A 20,451-nucleotide genomic window follows, 5' to 3' on the forward strand; every position below is an offset into this window, starting at 1 on the left:
GCTCTAGCAGAATGAAAGCACGCGAACAACTTGCACACTTTTGTAGGAATTTAGCGGTGCTCTTAACAGCCCAGCAAACAGTGGCGAACCTAAACAAGCTCACCGGATACATTATAGAACAAACATGGACGTGCTGTTACACGAGCCTCGGCTGTACAATGGCATCAACATACATTTTGCTCCGAGAAACCCTAGAGAAGACGTTTATAGCGGTGAGGTCCAGCTGTAAGTTTTCAAACTCCTCCGGAGTCTCCGCGTAGCCTGCCCGAGCGCTTCAGAGCTTTACTAAGCTACTTATGTGTTTTCTAAGCACATCCTCAGACACCGTTGGTCAGTCTCAGCTTAAGTATTTAGGGGCCGGCGTCGTCAAAGCTGTAATTCCTGATCCACAGCTTACTCTCTTACGAACGCAGCCGCCAGTCTCCACGTCTGTTTCCACAACATGTACACGGTGTTTGAGAACTAGGTGATGTGCTGAAATGAGGAAATTTACCGGCAAAAGACCGTGTCAGTTAGTACAAGGCAGGAATATTGGAGATCGGTAGGCCAGACCATCGTCTTAAGGTAAACCTAATAGTCTAGCAGACGTTCATTTCAGGAAATACGTGCGAAAATCGTAAAAATTTGCAAGATTCTAATAATTAAGCGACTTTCTCGAGATTATGTAACCACGGTGGGATATCTTTTTAAATAATTTGAGGTATAGACAGGCAAGCGAAAAAAGTTCGCCGACGATTACGATATTCCCTAATGCAAAATTTGAGCGCAGCTGTATACGTGTTTTCATTTCGCGATATATTGGCTGGCGTGGGCAATCTGTCTCGTGCAGCCCGTTGCAAACGGAGCGATATGTGGCGCGACTGCCTCGCAAATCGGGAGATCGCGAGAGGCAGCGCGCGGGTTACGCGTGGACGCGATTCACAGTATAGCCGCCGCAGACAGACCTCCGCTCATGCAGCGCTTCGTTTTGACGCGCTCGCCGCATGCCTTATCGATGGCGTCATCGGTAAGACAGCGCGCGCTGTTGGGTCTCGCCGTCTTTTATCTCCCGCTCCGCGTTCGCTCTTTCATCTTTCGCTGTGCTAGTTCGCTCGGTTACGCCGATGTAGGACGAGGAACGCCGACGCTCAACGCAGGGAACGGGCGCCTAAGAACTGCACACTAAAAATTGGGCTAATTTATTTTTCAACCGACGAAGTCAGACGACTGATCTTAATAGTTCCTAAATGGTTCTACGTATGCAAAGAACTGATGCCGCTAATTTCTTCAGCGTAAGGAATTCTGGACAATAGCGTTTTGGAAACCGAAACATCAACTGCGGAAGAGCAGAACGTTAACTCCTTTCGCAGATGGGCATGAGTGACGCGAATGCTTACGCCTCACCGTCGCACGATCAAGATGTGAGCGCACTTATCAAGCCACGATCCCACAATCTCGCTTAAACTTTACGCTGTGACCTCGCATGATCGCCTCGTTCGGACGTAGCACGTAGTCTTATCGCACCTGCACAAGAGCGCCGATCGACTCGCTCACAGTCACGATTAGTGCGCTGATGCGGCACAGACAGCGGCCAAAAAAGAAAGGCGCGGCACGAAACTTGTTGGTAACTCCCAGCTCACTGCTCTAGCTAGAGACCACAACTAAGTGGCAGCAAGCAGGCGGCCAAGCGAGCAAGCAAACTTGTGAGAATAAATGGATAGCAGCAGATATTTTTTTATGTATTTAGGCTGAGTTAGGCAGCGCAATTTACGCAGTCGCTCCCTGGAGAATGAAAAGCGACCGGAAGTGACGCGGCTATGCCGTTGCCTAGGCAACCAGGCACGCGGCAGGGCGAGAAGGCGGAAGCTGCTGGCTGCATCACCTCATTCGCTGCTCTAGCTACAACAGATGCATTGTCGCTTTTTGGCTTTTGTTCACGTCTCGCGCTCTGGAAATTAATTTTAAACTTGTGATTGATTTTGTGCGTTGCGTAAACAAAGATGTGGCCCGTGCGTTGTATATTAACCGTGCCCCACCTCAAAGCAAAGCGTTGGTACGCGTTGGAAGATGGATCTACGGAGGCTGAAACGAGCAGTTGTAACGTGCCCGGTGCCGGCTGTCGGTGGTACGGTCATCATGGACAGTTCCAGGCAAGTGCCCATTTATCTGGTGTTTGTTGGTTGGATTACGTGTTATTGTTAATTGGCTGTAAAAATATATCATCATGATCCCATAGCGTAATTCACTAATAGTAAAGTGTACTAGAAGAGTACCGTCACACTTGCCGTGAGGCGGCGAGTGTGGAAGGAAAGGCCTGGCACTTGGATGCCAGCCCATGCGACCGCAGCGCCACCACCAACATCTGTAGATCCGTCGCTCATTCCTGCTATTGTCAGTTGTGCTGCTTGTACGCCGCTAGCGCGTACGTCGAAGTTTGTGTTGTTTGCATTTTTTTTTGTAGTTGATGTAGTTCAAATGACGCATTGTTTAAAATAAAGGCTTGATTTTCCCTCAGGTACTCCAGTTTGAATTATACGCAGTGGTTGTCACCGCCATATAAAGAGCTGAATGCGTCTAATTACATAATTATTGAATTAATTTTAAATATCTAACTTTGAAATAACTCAAATAAAGCTTGATTATTAATTAAATAATTATTTACTAGGTCAATTAACCTAATTGTTGTGTTGGTTTGCATTAGTCGTATGACATAATTGAGTAATTAGGTAAATAATCATTTTGTTATTACGTTTGCTATGTCCGATATATTGTTGATCCTGTGACTTCTAGAAATGAAGTAGCCAATCTCTTTGCATAATATTCATGTATTGTTTGAGTGATATCTACATGCGAAGGAGTAGGTTTTCATCGATACATTTTTTCATGCGTGACACGTAATTGTAAGAATTGCACGTGCATTCCACAGTTGCTCTCTGTGCATTTCCGAGAAGCTCTTTAACGGATCCTGCAAGGTCGATTCACATAGGTCGCGAAGCTTCGGGCGAAAAGCGGTTCAGAACGAATTGTCACCGACATCAGCAAGGGTGGTTATGGGAGCAGCGATTGACGCGCGACTATGTTTGGAGGGAACAAACACTGGGAAAGAAAACAGCGTTTTATAAATAAACAGAGACACATTCAATAAACAGAGATTCATTCAACGAAAATAAGGTTCCCAATCAGTTTTATATACGCATGGCGAGAAAAGAAGAGACAATTCTGTTTTACTTTATCATTATCAATAATTACCTTTTTTCAGCGCCCACCGTAAGAGCGCCCACCGATAGCGGCGGGCGCCGCTATCACTTGCAATGCAATGCAGCTCTTGTGTGCAGAAAGGCGCGCTCGTAAAGTTCACCTGTTACAATACGCCCCCCTCACATGTTGTGTTGTTTTGCTTGCCGACGTTTGCCTAAATTTGGTGACGCGTGTAGTTTTATTGTTTCTTAACCTATTCAGTCAAAAGCAGTAAGTTGCGACCGCCAGATAATTGTTTAATTTAGTTGTTTCCGTGCGACAGCGCTGGCCGACGGGCTTGGCGTCCGACGAAAGGACGAGCACTCTACGCCCAAAGCGTTCGTCGGCCTCCAAAGAAAGTATGTTCTGTGCAGGGATGCGATTTCGACATCCGTACGGCTGACCTTTTCCTGGTCGCGGGAATCGAATCCCGGCCACGGCGGCCGCATTTCGATGGGGGCGAAATGCGAAAACACCCGTGTACTTAGATTTAGGTGCACGTTAAAGAACCCCAGGTGGTCCAAATTTCCGGAGTCCCCCACTACGGCGTGCCTCATAATCAGATCGTGGTTTTGGCACGTAAAACCCCATAATCTTTAACCTTTTCCTGCATCGCTTTCCGCGCTGAAAGCTCAGAACACCCATCAAGTCGTATGGCGGGGCATTTGAATATACAGCTCTAATGGCAGGCCTCAGAAAACAAATTTCGCGCCTTTGAGAACAAAATGAAGTCACTTCTGTTTTTAACGGCTATGACGTCACATTATTTTTTTTTCCGCCGGAAGTGTTCCCTCCTCACACAGATGGCGCTAAGCCCCATGAACCGCCGATGAACCGCCATGTTTTGAACGTATGGGCTTCTGTGGAAGCTTCGCTACCAGGTATATCTACCTTGTATCCTGTCTCAGCCAGGATGCCGCCGAAGCAGGGACATGTTAGCGATTAAAAGGCAGATTCTTAAGGGCGATGTATGCAAAGCGCCGTAGCGCATCGGAAGCGGTGCGTGATGCGACAGCCCATGCTCTGGTGGCGCCATGTTGTGGCTTTCGACATCAAGTGCGGCAGCCGTGAGTTCTCCCTGAACACACTACCCCATATTCTAGTACACTGTACTGATAGCTTCCTCGATCGCGCCCCGCTTGACTAAAACGTTTCTGTCAAAAGTGATGCGCCGGCGTAGTTGCGCATTGTTCCTGAGCGCTTGAATGCTCAGAAATACGGTGCTTTTGCGAGTTCGTTCGTTCACACATAAATAAAATGTGGTCGACCAATTTTGTTGTCGCGTAGAAAAAGTTGTGACGACTGGCTTCGGCTGCCTTTCGAAATCCCCGGCGCGAAATTGACTCTCCCTGGCGCGGTCGCGTGTACTGCGGTTGCTGCTTGCCGGACGACTTTCTTCGGCGTGTTTTTCTCTGTGTGTGCGAACATGTATATGTGCGCTTGTTTGTGCTTATCAGCGTCTGTGTGGGTGTGTTTGTGAGTGCGTGTAATTCTGTGTTGTTTGTGTGTGCATGTGCGTATCTGTGTGTGAGCGTGCGAGTGCAAGCGTATGCGCGTGTTTGTCGGCAGAGTTTAACACGCAAGATGTCTCTTCGAGATTGGTGCAGTGTTGTGCCCGTCCTCAAAGCCGAGTTTGGTGTCGGGCCGACCAAGACGACTGCGATACGAGATGCCGTTTCTCGGCAGGACCAGTGGGAAGGCGTCGGGTGTAAGCTTCCTCCTTTTTCCCTCGTCATGCCCTGATGAGCGCATTTCCTTCACGTTAATATTTCGAAAAAAGTCGCAGTTTCACCCGAAAGGCGAAGCATCGATTGCGATTTGCTAGCAAACTAGGGTCATCTAAACGAAGTAAGGATAGTAGTTTTATCGTCCGTATAAACATTCTAAACATTGGCATACTAACTCGATGAACAAGCATGGTGTCAGCGCGCGCACATGCAAACATGAACACATCTCACTCGCTGACCGCGTAAACTCGCTGTAAAAACGCTGGGGTGAGCGAATTGCCCTTCCTTCTGCGTCTCGCATCAACGCGAACTAAGCCGCGAAAACAGAGCGCATGGCGGACTGTGTCCCCGACGCAGATGGCTTTCGAGTTACAGTGGACCGGGCGGGCGCGCGCGCTTTATATATATATATATATCTTGAAAGCCATCTGAGTCAGGGACACAGTCCGCCGTGCTCTCTGTTTTCGCGGCCGCCCCGAGTGTGGGCTAGGTGCAAGCAAGCGATCAAAATGCGGCCGCCGCGACCGGGATTCGATCCCGCAACTTCGTGCTCAGCAGCGCAACGCCTTAGCCACTGAGCCACCGCGGCTATGGAGAATGTGTTTGAGTAAGCTGGAGGTGGAGGTTGAGGAGGTTGCAGTTAATCACACAAAGGCTTTTTATTGCGTAGTAAGTGGTTCGTGAGGAAAGGGAAAGGTTGACGCTATCTTCTGCAGCCCTTGAGGGAGCACGGCTCAGCAATTATATGGACACTCCAGCCGCATTTCTGCCGTCGGCTTCGCCGTCGTTGTCGCCGTCGCCGTGAGGTTCCGTATAAAGTCCAAGGGCGATAAGACCGTGGCCGTGCGCCGTATGATGTGTGTGTGTGCGAGTGAAAGCGTCCGAGAGTGAGCCGGCGATCGCGGCTCTATCTCGCGCACTTAAGGGAGGGAAGCGGGAAGGAAGCGCGTGGTCTTCCGTCGTGCGAAACGCAGAAGGAAGGGCAAATCGCTCACTCCAGCGTTTTTACGGCGAGTTTACGCGGTCGTCGAGTGAGATGTGTTCATGTTTGCTTCTGCGCGCGTGACACCATGCTTGTTAATTTAGTGTGCATATGTTTGTACAAGTTTATACGGCCGATTAAAGTACTATCCTTAGTTCGTCCACTAATTTGCTATCGCAATCGATGCTTCGCCTTTCGGGCGCAACTGCGACTTTTTTTGTACGCCCTTCCAAAGGCATGTTCTCTCGGTAATCGAACGTAGAGGGCGCGACCCAGACGACCGTTTGTACGCAAAGCGAGGCGCATTATAGGAAAAGCAGCGTGGCTTGGCTGACGCATTCACAATGACGTCCTTTCCTCCTCGGCTCGAAGATCGAACCAGCCACGCGATCTCTTTCATGTTTGGCGTCCGCACACGTTTCTTCCGCTATCGGCGCGGTGCCCCGGAAAACACTGCGCTTCCAAGCTGTGACGTCCTTGGCAGCCCATGGCAACCTGCGCTCGACACGGCACGCCTCTCCGGGGTTTTCCTTTTTCTTTCTTCTTTTTTACAGAGAACAGCTGTTGAAGCCTCCTATGGCGCAGAAGCTGTCCTTCCGCTGTACTTAAAGGGACACTAAAGCAAAACAATAAATCAACTTAGACTGATAAACTATTCTTGAAAAAACTCTGCATTATTAATTGCTCTGCAATAGGTCAATTATTAGAAGCGAAAATGGAGCTCAAAGTAATTTTTTTTTAATTTCGCGTGGAAACCGTAATGTCAGCACTTCATTGTGACGTCACAATTTCTAAAGTGATGTTTTTGTATTTGGGCCACGTTGGGTCAGTAAATGTTCGCAAAACTTGCCATGTTCAGTCCTGGGCTAATTTTGAACACAATGTAGTCAATCTTTAACGCTAAATAATTAACTGAGACCCAGAAGACGCTGTCAAAATCCATGACGTCAGGGTAAGCTGGTGCGGGAACTTCAACGGGGCGTCGCCACTCACCTTCTGTGTTTTTCATTTTTTTCTGGCTTACCAAGCGGCTTCTTGCGGTGGGAGTGGTGTTTTCTGTATTGTGGAAAGGGTAACCTAGTGATACAGAAGAAATCATTTTTTCCCTTTAGTGTTCCTTTAAAGCGAAGCTTTCTTTGACCCTCCCCCAACCTTGCATGTACAGTTGTCTGGCCGTGCAAAACTAGGGTAGTACTGTAGACAGATGGGGAGGAGAGGGAGTGAAATATGGGGAGGAGAGGGAGAGAGAGGGCGACGAAGTGTTCAGTATAATGCAGGCTCACGATGGTGCATAGCATGACTCTTGGAAAAACCACCACTGCTGGCGAGCATTGCCGTATCTTTGAGAACGATTTACGCATGAAAACTAGAAATAAATCAAACCGGAAAAGTAGCATCATACTGGTTTCAGCGTACACGTAAGTGTTGCGCAAAATGTTTGCCCCGGACGTCACAAATTTTGTTTATTTTTAAGGTGTTCTCCCTTTTTTTAGAAAATAATACGTTTAGTTTGGGATTATTTTTATTTAGCTAAATAAATAAATTATCATAATTATATTTGCCTAACGTGATGCCCCTGTCGGCGCGTTACGTTACATAAAGGCATGGCGGGCGGTGTGGCAAGAAGGTACAGGTCGGTAACGAATAAGCAGAAAATATTAAATAAATATGGAGTAGGCGAACGCGGAACAAAGGCAGCTGGAGATCGATGAAGAAGGTTTTCGTCCTGTACGCTGCACCTGAAGATGATTCTGATGATTACGACGATTTCGATTACGACCATAATGATAGTGTGGGGCTGTGTGAACATATCATACACTCCGCATCGAGGTATAAGGCTTATAAACACACCCGTAGTCAAGGAAAGTAAGACTTATGTCCGCGCCAGTTCCAAAGAAGCATCAATCGCATTTTACTTATGCTCTGTACTTTTTTCTTTTTACTTTTTCGCTTTGCACCTAAGGTTGCGCACGCTTGCGGAAAAGAGACAGCAGACCTGCCTGTGGTGTGCATCGTAAAAGATGTTTGCGCAGTGTTCCATTTTGGCTGCAGCCATTGGTACTTGACTCGCCTTCAGTCTTAAACCTAGGCGCAAGCAAGCGTGCGTCATGCTTAGCTTCGCTTGATCGTGTTACGCATGCAGTGACTCACCCGCCTCAATTACACTGATTAATGTCATGGCGTCTAAATACACATCATCCCATTTATATTCAATGCACGTTTGTCGATCCTTTATTTTTTTCTGCCTAGAAACAGCAGCATCAAAGTTTTACGAAATGACTGACGAAGGTGGGGAATACCACAATGCTATTCGTGCTAATCTATCAGCGTTATAAAGTGCGCGCTGACTTCATTGAGCTAAGGCCAATACCCCGTATAAGATGCGCATGAGTCATCTCGTAACGCGCAAAAAAACACAACAGGCAGTGTACACGTCCCCGGCCTTCTTCAAATCAAGGTAGAGGAAAGTCACTCTGAAGCTTTCGCATGTCACATACCTACGGAGTGCTTTTAGTTGCATTCGCTTCTTTCTAGTTTAGGCAAGCTGGTAAAACCAACGCAGTTCCTTCTCTCCTTTCTACCGCTGCTTCATATTGGGGGACTCCAACTTTGTGACGAAGGTATTTATTTACAAGTTCCCCTTGTGCAAACGTCAGCTCATGACTGAGGCTGCCCTTAAGAGCCCACTGTTGATTACTTGTGGTTAGGCAGATCAAACAGTTTTTGTTCAATCAAACTGAACATCTGTTTGGTCAAACAGTTGTTGTCGTAACGGATATATGTCCCATTGTTGAAACGTTCGCTACAAGCTTCGGTTTCGCATTTTCAACCACTGTTGAACCCTTGTGGTCAGGACCGCAACTTTTTGCCCGGATGGCCACATGTCCCATTGTTGAAGCGTTGGCTAAACGTTTTGCCTTCCCTTGTTCGCACACTGTTGACTGCCGGTAGTCTGGACAACAACTTTCTGATCAAATAGTTTAATCAAACCGTTCTTGCCTTGGCGGACACAAGTCCCATTGTCGAAACGTTGACTCCCAGCTGATGCATCTCTTGTACGCCTATTGTTTGATTATTCGAAGTCAGGGCCACAAATTTTCATAAACTGTTTCTTGTTTTGAAACATAAAATGCTTCAAAACATCAAACATTTGCTCGATCAAAGAGTTGGTACTCAGCAGTTGTTACCTGACAATTAGGCAAGTCTTGTCGAAACGTTGGCATCAGGCTGAGGCTTCCCTTGTTCGCCTAATAATGGTCACCTCACCACCAAATTCTTAGTACAGTAATAGGACTTGCATTCATGCTGTAGAGTAGAACTTTGTCAGGTAATAAAATATGAGGTGCAAACAATTTTCCTCTCTTTCTTTTATTCATGTTATGACATTCCTGTAGAATATAGGGCCTTGTTTACTATTAGCCAGAACAGGCGCAGAGAAATGCGTAGTTCTCCGTGCGATACTTCGCACTAGTTACCATAGCGTTCTTAAGAGGCTATATGGCTGCATATCATGTGGACCATATGTAAATGCGTACTATGCGACAGTATGGGCACACGCTGTCATGCAGTCTGTTTACATCGTTCTAAGTGGCTTATGGCATCAGCCTAGCTAGAGCCATTCTTCACCGGCGGTCATACAGACTTTCTTGTGTTGGCGCCGTTTGTCTGGCCAAGAAGAAAGAACGAACTGAAAGACATAATACTCACAGATGAACCGCTCGAGGCTATTAATTGAGCGCGGGCTACCTCCTCGTGCGACCCTCTTTGAATGCGCAAAAGGCATCACACCAAACTCAACTCTATGGCGCCATCACTACGGCGGTTCATAATTATGAAGCTATAGACTAAGTATAATGAGAGTCACAGTGCCTACTGACGCCGCATAAACAAGCGCTGCCATTGGCTACGGTGAACAAAAACGACGCGAGTACTTGGAAAACAAAGCCTGGAATCATATATCCTTGTGTGAGCGAGCGTTTCCTCGTTAACAGGCGTTCTGGCATCCGCAACCGTTGAAAGCGATCGTCGTGATAACACTGTCTCGGCGGCGACGACCAAAAGATAACAATTACGTAAGAGGTTTTTTGAGTAGTATACACATCCCGGTGACCTTGCGCGCAATTTGCTTTATTCATCGCTGAAAGTTACGTCTCACTTCAAGCGTGGCGCGAACGCAACGTCGCCCGATTACCCTACTACGCATTGAGCTCCGCTGTTGAGGCTATTATTTTTATGGACCCACATAACGAGTAGAATGCCGTAGACCGCGCAAGGTTAACTGGCGTTAGAATGGAGACGTTGCATGCGTAAACATTCTGCTTTTGATCACGGCATTCGGCGCATTAGAAAATTAGGAGTTTACATGAAAATATATAAGTACGAACGAAAAGGGTACGTTAGCACGTGCAAACCCTGACTCTCGAACACTAGGAAGAGAAAAGAAGGATGAGGACTGATATATGCGTTACTAGCCCTGGAATCGGAGAAAGTTGGTTACTAGCATTGTGAAACATAGTTAGATAAAGCGTTAAAGAATACGAAACACAAAAACGTGTTTATATTCATCTAGCTCATTTCGTGTTGGTGTTTCCCCGTTCTGTAACTATGTTCTATAATCGTATGCGTGACACGCGCACACATACTAAAGCTGTCCTAGGTGTCATATTTATTTTATGGGGTGCCAAAACCACGATTTGATTACGAGGCACGCCGTAGTGGGGGACTCCGGAGAAATTTGGACCACCTGGGGTTCTTTAACGTGCACCTAAATCTAAGTACATGGGTGTTTTCGCATTTCGCCCCCACCGAAATGCGGCCGCGTGGCCGGGATTCGATCCCGCGACCTCGTGTTTAGCAGCCCCACACCATAGCCACTAAGCAACCATGGCGGGTAGTGTCTTATTAAGGCCCTCAAGTTTCGAGAATACTACTAGTGTTTACATTGCCTGCAAATGCTCAAGCGGTGCTATTCTGTAAGAGTCCACCTAGTGGACTGTTCATTTCGGCCGCTGTTGATTGGCTGCAGGAGCACGATGAGAAGGAGACAGGTGCCCCCAGCCAGTCTCCTTCTCACTCGTACAGCTGCAGCCAGTCATCGACAGCCGAAATGAACCGTCCACTAGGTGCACTGTCCATTTCGGCAGGGGAAGGGGGGGGGGGGGTATTCCGTAAGGGGTCACCTAGTGGACTGTTCATTTCGGCTGTCGCTGACTGGCTGCAGCTTTACGAGCGTATTCTGTACGAGGTGGACTCTTACAGGATACCCCACTGCAGCCAATAAGCAGAAGCCGATATGGACAGTCCACTAGGTGGACTCTTACAGAATGACCCCCCCCCCCCCCCCAGGTGTCAGGATCGGCCCACCCACGCTCTTGATATCCCTGCGTCCGGAATCAACCCATGACAAGTTTTGCGTCATCACCAACGAAAATGTCGGCGACTGTCCTGCATGAAGCTGTCGAATGGGAAGACCCGAATCGAGCAAACGTGCCTCCGCTTGTTAAGCTGGCGTTGCTCGCGTCCGATTCTCGACAGTTCCAGCTGCCCCATTCCGATGTAGTGTCCACCTAGTAGACTGCCCATTTCGGCCCCTGTCGATTGGCTTAAGCAGTACGAGCGAAAAAAAAAGTCAGGTTGGGGGCGCCTGCCTCGTTCTCGTTCGTACCCCCAGCACAGCCAATCAGCACCTCAGCAGCAGCAGCCGAAATTGACAGTCCACTAGGTTGAGACTTACAGAATAACCCCCCCCCCCCCCGCCCCTGGTGTTCTAAATTCGGGCTGGAGTTAATACGGTCGCGTTATTATTTAAATCGCGTGCAACACGTTCTCAGCGCGGCATCTCAAGCTCGCTGCGTACTTCCTTGAGTGCATCATTCAGTGTTTTGGGGGCCTTCCGGCTTTGCAAATCAGCTTGAATTGGGAAGTCTCGAAGTAAAAAGTTTCCTCTTAAAAATGAGCACTTTTCAGCCTTGTGTACAGCGGCAACGAACAGACGTAATCACGCCACGCCGAAAATACGTACAAAACACCGTCACGTACGGTCGACTCTATGACAAAGCACCGCGTGTGGCGAAATGACATAATAGTGTGGGAAACTCCCCGTCTATTAGTTTGCCTCGCTTTGAAATTTAGTCAGCGGTAACTTTCTTTCTCGCCGTGCCAGGCAAACTAAGCACCATGCCTGTTACATTAGGCAACAATTTACGTTGATAGCTTAGCGTGATCGTCTCCCGGGCAATCTGAATTCTCTTCCCTCTCCGGCCATCCGTAGCCGAAGCGCTTCGTCTCACTTTTCAACGACGCTGAGAGATCTCTGCACTTTCCTGCAAGGCACGTGCTATTAATAACGCGCACGCATATTACGCAAGGAAGAGTGCGCCTGTGCTCATACGTGTGAATGTATGCGCAATGTGCTTGCGTGGGGTTGTGTGCGCATGTGTTTATAATTCAATGTAGTGATCGACTAACTCACGGGAATTTACCTGTCTAAACAACGCACGGGCTATGACGACCACCTTAGTTGGAGTCTGGCATTTTGATCCCTCGCGTTTCTGTAACGCGTGCCCAGACTTCTGGCATGCGATTGACTTTGCATTCCATCCCTATCAAAGGGGTTGAACGCATGACAAAGTGCTCAGCCGTAGAATGCTGTTAAGTATCTGTGTACGCACGCGCGTACGTATTACGTGCATGCGAAACGTATATACTCTACAGGGTACACTTTCGCGTACACAAAGGATACACAAAGCAAACACTTTCAATTTTTTTAAAAGGTTGCCTGTGGCAGATAGCGCATTTCTAGTTCGTGAGCTGGTCTACTCGAAGAGGCTGACATTACTTGCACAAAAAAATTGAAATGCATAGTCGACTAATTAACAAAAATTCACTAAGTACGTTTTTAACTAATTACCTTATGGCCCATATTGCAATTTACAAATTCTAGCCGTGGAGTTCCTAAGGCGTATCCACTTGGAACGAATTCTCAGGATGACGCCACTTTCGAGATATCAATTCCCGAATTTTGTGGCGAAATGCATTGGCGTTCCAGTTACCTTTGTGCTTTAATGCATAGAACGACGTTTTGTTAAGAAAGTTTTGTGGTCGATGAAACGCCCGGTATTATAGCATATGTATGTGCGTGCCTATAATGTACGTTCGAATGTTTTGTACGCATGTACGCATAGGCGTGTTTGCTTCTGTATTTTTGCGTGTTTGATTCCATGCGCGTGTGTGCGTCGAGTGTTGAAGATAAATTTTTTGTTCTCCCGCCAGCCAATGCGACACTCAAAGCAAATGCATAGACTGCACTCACGGCCGTCTCCGCATAAAAAAAAATAAAAACTACCCGCCCTTCTTAAGCAAAATGTCTCGCATGGTTATTCTCACTGTGAGACGTGGCGGCAATAATGTCGGTCTACGAAGTCAACACCTGACATGTGCCATTGAAAAGCGACGGGCATACCCCGAGTCAAGAGTGCCTTTCTGCACGAACTATGACGGACAGCGCCGATTAGCGCTTCCTATAAAGCGAATGTTGCAGTGAGGAAGAGTTGTCAGAAGACACCGAAAAAGTAAAAGAAACGCCGGAGGTCACCTTACTGAGCCTATAAGGAAAGGAGTCCAGAAGTGGCAGCCTAGGAGGTATACTATTACGCCTGCCAGCCGGTAAAACGCTGCGTTCAAGATCACTGTGTTTTAGGCATACTCCTCGAGGAAGAACTCCTCACTTGCCTTTTCCTTTTCGTTAACTGAAAAGCTACTGCTCGCATTAAAAAAAAAAAAACAACAGAGTCTGATGCAGTATGGCCGTCGCGTCTGCTTTTTCCTGCAGTATGGAGGACGATTGCATGACTCAAGCGTATGCCATGTAAGGAACGGTAACGACAGTCACAGCTACTATTTTTTGTTTTTATTTTATCACGCACTTCGGCGGCAAGGCCTTCCTCCCGCTATACAAAGGGTAATGTTGTTTTTGGTCAGTAACATTAAGTGTGCCGAAACCCCCACGAGCGTTGCGGTGTAATGGAATCTTACCAAATAATGACATGCACAGGTAGTTATGACTCTGTTCGCGATGAAATATGCAAATGGTCGAGGTAGCCGGAGACCGTTGAAGGCTATTCCGCATCAAGGTGGGAAGTAACTCCTGCACGAACAGCGGTTAGCTTCATCACTGAGTATATATCGCTTGCAAAAATGTAAAATAGATGGTTATCGCGTGACGCAACCAACACGTGTGACCTCGTATTGTTTCATTACGGCAAGCTACTGGCGCCTTTGAAATTTATATCAGCTAGAACGTTGCAGTGTCGTGAACATTTCAAATCGCATCCTTTAGACATATAAATAAAATCAACCCAATAAATTTTATCATTGTATAGATATAAACCTCATACAATCAACTAAATAGCCTAGGTTGTCAATATGCTTCTTGCACATGGCTCTGGCGTTTTATAGGCTTATCCGTTTTTCTATATACTTTCTATACTCTATTTATGGGGAAGAGCCTTTGACAAGTACATTTACTTTAGTCTATTGTATTGCATAGACTTATGAACGGGTTTCCGCAGGAAGTCTCTCTCCGCGAAATACCTGAGGCTGGAGTTCGCAGGCAATCGGCAGACAGTCTGTAGCTTTCCAAGAAATATTTTTATCCGCGTTCTAAAGACTGTTCTTGAATAAACATATTTGGAAGTTATTCTCATTCGTTATACATATTGCCACCGGCTTAGTCTTGTAATGGCGCCAAATTGCTGCTGACTTACGCTGCGTTTGTAAAGCTGGCGGAACGCTCTAAAAGGGGACCAGATGAAGACGCCATTAGAGTACGGTTGGCAACAAATGTCACAGATGCAAACGCTCTGAATAGCTATGACCAGATGGTTTCTGTTTGCTGAAACGCGTTGTGACGCATCGCTAGGTATGTAAGGTTACGATGGTTACGACTGCACAGAAAATTGAGCCCGTATCAAAGGCACGCATGCTCGGCACTATTGAATAAGGCCAGGAACACATTGAAAGTGCGAGCGGCCGAAATAATAGCCGTGTAGGGAGGAATCTGTACACTGTAAACAGCCTGCCGATTCAACAAAAAATTATTCCGGAGCTCTCCGTTATTTACGGCGTCACCCGAAGCCCATGTAGAACTAAGGCCATAAAATTCAAAAAGTATTGCATTACAAAGGTAACATTCCGCTGAGGGAAGCAGAGGAAGACTGACGCAGGATGCCCGAGGCGCTGAATTTCCCACTGTTACTATGTAGATAAGTCCTTGCATTGCAAGATTTGCATGCAAGAATGACGTCACTCCCGACACTGACGTCATTCGGAACTTGCTCTCCTAGAAGACTTGGCCACCGACACACATTCGTATGCGTAAAACCATGCTCCGTGGAAACCACTCTCTTGTCTGACAGCGTAAGCCCTTTAGTAAGAAATAATTTATGTATGCATTCATGCTTGCAAGTGCTAAGCGTTACAAAGGTGATAAGACGTGATAAGACGTCAAGAGTAAGTTACATCTTCAGGTTTAGAGAGGACTTTCTTACGAATACTGTCGTTTTTTTTTTTCTTGTTAACTAGTTCCTGTGTCAAGAGATATGATTATTTGCTTGCTTCGCCTACTTGTTACTGTGAGCAGTTTTCTCAGCTGCGGATCGGGGCCGGTCCTGTAAGCATTAGGCCAGTATATCAAAACGACATTTTCCTCGCCACTCACCGCACCAAGCAATTGTTAACGAGCAACGCGGTGAAGTGCGTTAATCGATACAAGCAGCTGTAATGTGTAGCTGCTTAAAGTTACCCAGATTTTCCCGCAGCCCGAATGACTCGCCCACCCAAATAAACAACCGAACCCAGTATGTATACCAACCTTACTACTCGCCATTGATGAATGTTACTGGACACTAGATGTTCATGCAACATGAAAGAAGAGAGTCAGTCCCTTCGCGCACAGTTTTTTTTTTTCTTCTTAAAAATAAGTTACTATTGGCGAATTTGCAGGCAGAACTTCGAACCAGCTAGCGCGAAACAGGGGTAATTAGAGATCGCTGGGAGAGCCCATCGTCATGCAGTGAGCATAAAAATGGGCTGATCTCGATGAGGCTGATAATGATGATGATAATGACTGGCGAATCTAATTTCGCTTGCTCAACAGTTTGTTTGTTTGATTCCTTGTTTGTTTGTTTGTTTGTTTGTTTGTTTGTTTGTTTGTTTGTTTGTTTGTTTGTTTGTTTGTTTGTTTGTTTGTTTGTTTGTTCCCTCAACTGCAACTCTCGTCAATCCAGCGTACACAATTTTCCAGATGCTTTCCGACCTTTGTATATCAGGTGGCATAAGGAAATGAGGAACACCATGAACTCTGCAAGGGTCACTTAATGTATCTCATACGTTCATCAATTATCTCGCGCCCTTATGGTTGAATATCAAAAGGAAACTCCTAGATGTACATCGCCTGAAGCAGCACATGGGTGGTTTCTTGTTTTCGTTCGGCCAAATCCTTTGCGTACTCTGCTATACCCTCGCATTATTTTAATGCCTATCGCGTGACCTCTCTCGTACCACACGTTTTATCCTCGTACGCTGCTTGCCCTGAGTACGCGCGCCATTACTTTGTTTATTTCCTGTTTGGAAGGCTCAGTTCGCCAAGTCGCGGTATCTTCAATGCTCAGCACGTATGGAGCCAACCAACGATACATCACGCAAAGTACCTCCACGTTCGCGTTCAGAAAGACAAAAAAAAATACAAAACAACACAGTCAGCAAGGCATTCTCTCAGCCAAGTACCAGAACCTAACTCCGGCTATAGGAAAATTCAGGAGACACTACCTGAAATACATCATTGACTGAAGCTCACTGATTCATTCATTTGTTCTGTACATGTACATTACAGTTCTTTCATACATTTATTGATTGATTCGTTCGTTAACATGCATCTAACTTCGCAGAAATTAGCAGAAATTCAAAGGCTTCATGTTCTTTAGCCATATGAGGCGATATTGAGGAGTGGCCTACGGTCATGTGAATCTGCTTCAGCAACTATACGAATAGACATTTATAATCAAGTTTAAAGGTTACCTAAGTGACGCCAGCTGCGAACTGCGAAAAATTGATTGCAATTGATTATTTCAATGATGAAGTGATTTATTCCCTTATTCGGAGAAATTCATCATGTAAATCTGAATTAAACGACCTCTTCAATTAGGGCTGCTATCGTCTTTGTACAGCCTCTAATTTGAAATAGTGGCGTGTGGTCAGCCTTGTCTGCTTTTTTATTATTATTATTGTCTTTACTTCCGTTCTTGTTTGCCTGCTTGCTTGTGACCGGTCCAAAGTCAAGTTAGAAAACGTTAGCAACTTTAAGCTTCACCTTATCTCACGGGTCATACACGCACTGAGGCGCAAATACACACAAAAAGAACACTCGCTTTCACGTTCACTCGTGCCCAAACCCACTCACGCGTCTCAAATAAAAAAAAACTGCGTTTCCGTTTCCGGAACACACACACCCAGTTCTATGCTCGCGCGAGGAATTCAGGGACAGTGGCTGACACACTTTCCACACTCCGGGTTGCTTACCAATGGGAGGTAAACAGAACGGAACACGCCGTGATTCGGGATAGGGGGGGAGGGGGTCGACGCTATGCCACGACACGGAGGCGTCAGCGAACCCGTTGGGCCAAATTTATGTAAGTGGCCGCACGTATCGACCTAGTGCTACCGCTGGAGACGTCGATACATGCCGTTGCATCACGATTAGAGAAGCATCGACGCTGTCCATCACGTGACCGAGGCAAGTAAATGCCGTAACATTGAGGTCACTTTGAGTGCGAACGAAACGCTGGGAAGCAGCCGAGCCGAGGGACACAAACATGATGGAAATAAACAGCGCAATTTTCACGCGGACTGTAGGCAAAGAAGACACGCCCAAGGCGAGTCAGAGAACTGACTCACCTTAATCTGCACTGTCATGCGTACGGGTAAAATGCCGGACTTTAGTAAGACTAACATCCTCGCGAGACGTAAAGATGGTGCAAGCCACTTGATCATTGCATTTTACCACATTCAGAAAGCACAAGACAGATGCATGAGCCATCCAACAATCGCATTAACAGAAAAAACTAAGTACAGTGTAATGATAAGTGGCAAACGCGTTGATTGTATATGCACGCGGAATGCTGTGACATGTGCAAAAGCGTGATTTTCTGTTTCATTCATGAATTTTTAATCTTGCAGTGAGATCATTTTTCCATGTACTATATGCCATTCTGTGTTCATTGACATTTTAGTTGTGACTTGAGCTCTTGTATTTGTCTTCTTTTCGTAAAGTCTGCTTATAAGTTGTTCTGTGTGTTTCAATCATGTATAAGTACCAACTAGCTCAAATATCTGCTCTAGTGGAGGGACATAGCGCGAGGTACAAGTCGTACCGTATTTACTCGAATCTATCCCGGCCTCGACTATAAGCCGATCCCCAGAATTCGGAAGGTGAAATAATACGAAAATAAAAGACATCTAGCAGCAAACGATGGCAATTACACTTATTGTCAATATCCAGTGGCAGCTACGCATTTCCCCCGGGCAAGTGAGCCGCAGCGAGTTGCCAAAGTGTCGTAAAGTCCTGCTCCAACGTGGCATGTCATTACGTCCCAAAACACCCTATCCAGAAAACCCATACGCCCCTTAACTCCCACATCCAATAATCCAATATGAAACGCATAAGATACCATATAAGAATCCGCTTATCCCATATGCGAAATGGAATAACTGAATATGGGAGTTATGGGGCCAAAGCTCTTAATGAGGCAGCATCCTCCTAAGATAAAAAAGCGTAACTGGCTGCAGAAAAGCTATTAAATTAAATTATTTACGTCCCTATGAGGCCTGTCACTAATCTTTCTAGGGTTTAGAGCTCTATGTAGGACCTTAAATTCATTCACGCAAAAAAAATGAATAGTCGAAAATAAAATCTCAGTACCTCTTTAAAAGAGAGAGAGTTATATATAGAAAGGCAGAGCGGCGAGTAAGTCCTCGAGCTACGTTGTGAGCCGCCTCGTTGCCGGGGAGAGAGGAGTGCGCGGGTGCCCAAATAATTTGGATCGTCCCGCGATGACGGTCGCTGTTACTATTTAGAATTTTGAGCGCCTCTGGCGAGATGCGTCCTTTCGCGAAATTGTGAACTGCAATTTTTGAGTCGCTTATGATAACTCTCGCTTTCGTGGAGGCCACCGCTAATGCTATGGCGGCTTCCTCCGCAACTTCGGCGTTGTCCGTTCTCACGGTGCCGCTCGCGAAGGGTTCTCCGTCCGCGTTTACCGCTACTACGGACATCCCTTTGCGTTCTCTGTATTCCGCGGCGTCTACGTAGGCCACGCCCTCTACGTCATGGTACTTGCGCTCAATGTGGCGTGCCCTTGCCTCTCGTCGCTCCTTGTGGTGCTCCGGGTGCATGTTCTTGGGCAGTGGAGGAATTTTAAATTCTCCCCTCGCCTCTAGTGGAATGCTTAGTTTGGTGCCGTGTTGCGCTTCATATCTAATTTGGAGTTTCTGTAGAATGTGTCGCCCCGTTGGGGTTTGTGTGAGTCTTTCGTATTGGGCGGTAGTGTGCGCCTCGATTAGTTCGTCAAGCGTGTTGTGTAGCCCCAACTCTAAGAGTTTGTCATTGGGTGTTGTGACTGGGACACCAATTGCCTGTTTGAATGATCGTCTGATGATGCATTCCATCTTGTTTTTTTCTGCTACAGCAAATCGTAGGTACGGTGCCACATAGACGACGCGGCTTATGACGAAGGCCTGCACTAAACGAATTAGGCTGGCCTCCATCATGCCGTAGCGTCTATTGGCAATCCGTTTGATTAGCCTTAGTGTTTGCTGTGCGCTGTTTTCTAGCGCCTTGATGGTACCGAGGTTTCTGCCTTCCGCATGCAACCGGAGTCCTAGGACTTTGATTTGGTCTACGAGAGAGTTATATATAGAAAGGCAGAGAAATGGGTCCGACCCAGTCCTCACCTGCTATTTATTCTACATTGAAAAAGGGGAAAGCAGGAAGTATAGGGAGTGACGGAGGATAATGACAGAAAATTGATGCGATGGTGTGAGTGGTCAACAAAGTATATTTTTTATGAACTGTGACACAATGGGAAATTTTGCTTCTAAAGAGTCCGCTATTCCAAATTTTGTATCTAAAGTACCACTAAACAAGAGATGCATATATACAGAAATAAATGAAAACACTCAACGCTGTTCCTAATTTCTTTAGGAGAAGAGTAATCCTCACTATACTGCATTGTGAACATGGCACAAATCTGCAAATGCCTGTCATGCGCATTGTAGATCCAGCAAACGACTTGTGACGATCATAAGTGTAATCTCTGTCGCACAATCATGTTGAAATGCGGATCGAAACAAAAGCATTTTTGCAAAAGTCGTTCGAAGAGTTAAACCCGTCAATCTTCAGCGAAATCGAGTACAATTCCCTTGCGTTTCTCCAAAACTCTACGCGTCAAATTTTGTGCAATAGGCTATAGT

General features: G+C 46.4%; 1 protein-coding gene across 2 annotated transcripts in view; it reads right to left on the bottom strand.

Annotated features, from left to right (window-relative positions):
* LOC119464074 (lipase lipl-1-like) overlaps positions 1-20,451 on the bottom strand; it is a 236,414-nt gene that overhangs the window by 20,090 nt on the left and 195,873 nt on the right. The window lies entirely within an intron of this gene.

Source organism: Dermacentor silvarum, chromosome 9 (assembly GCF_013339745.2).
Source record: "Dermacentor silvarum isolate Dsil-2018 chromosome 9, BIME_Dsil_1.4, whole genome shotgun sequence".
In the NCBI taxonomy this organism is placed as follows: domain Eukaryota; kingdom Metazoa; phylum Arthropoda; class Arachnida; order Ixodida; family Ixodidae; genus Dermacentor; species Dermacentor silvarum.